The sequence below is a fragment of the Rhea americana genome, unplaced genomic scaffold (genome assembly GCF_003343005.1).
Source record: "Rhea americana isolate MKP2758 unplaced genomic scaffold, rheAme1 scaffold_62, whole genome shotgun sequence".
Classification (NCBI taxonomy): domain Eukaryota; kingdom Metazoa; phylum Chordata; class Aves; order Rheiformes; family Rheidae; genus Rhea; species Rhea americana.
Window position 1 is genome coordinate 2910361 of NW_028186779.1, and position 533 is coordinate 2910893.

Genomic DNA, 533 nt, shown 5'->3' on the forward strand with positions numbered 1-533 from the left:
GGTTGCCACCGCGCACCCACCCCCCTGCTCGCCCGCAGCGCCCCGACTCGCCTCGTCCCACCCGGCCCTCGGCACCCGCAGCGCTCCGGGAACCCTCCCAGCCTTGAGGGAGTCACAGTGGTGCTAATRGCATGGACACAGGGAGGAAAAAACAATCGGTTTTCCTTCTTGTGCCCTCCCTCAGCCCCACGACCCTCGCAGCGGCTCTTTGCTAGTGCACCATGGTCTCAGGGTGGCCAACGTCGATCCGTTTCCCTCACGCGCTCGCGCTAGGTGAGGCGACGGCTGGGGAAGGCGCTGCCGTCTTCGCAGCTGTACCTCCTCTCGGGGGACACTCACCGTTCAACTTCCCTGCTGTCTCATGGGGCATCCCCAGCCTCTCCCCCCACCTTCCCTTCCAGACAGTGCGTTATGAATTGCACTCCTTGACAAAGAAACCTGCGTGTCCGCTGCTGGAAAGAGCAAGGGAGTTGGTTGCATTCTCAAAATGCAGTTAGTGACCTGCGCAAAGGTGCTGTATTTCTCCCATGGGT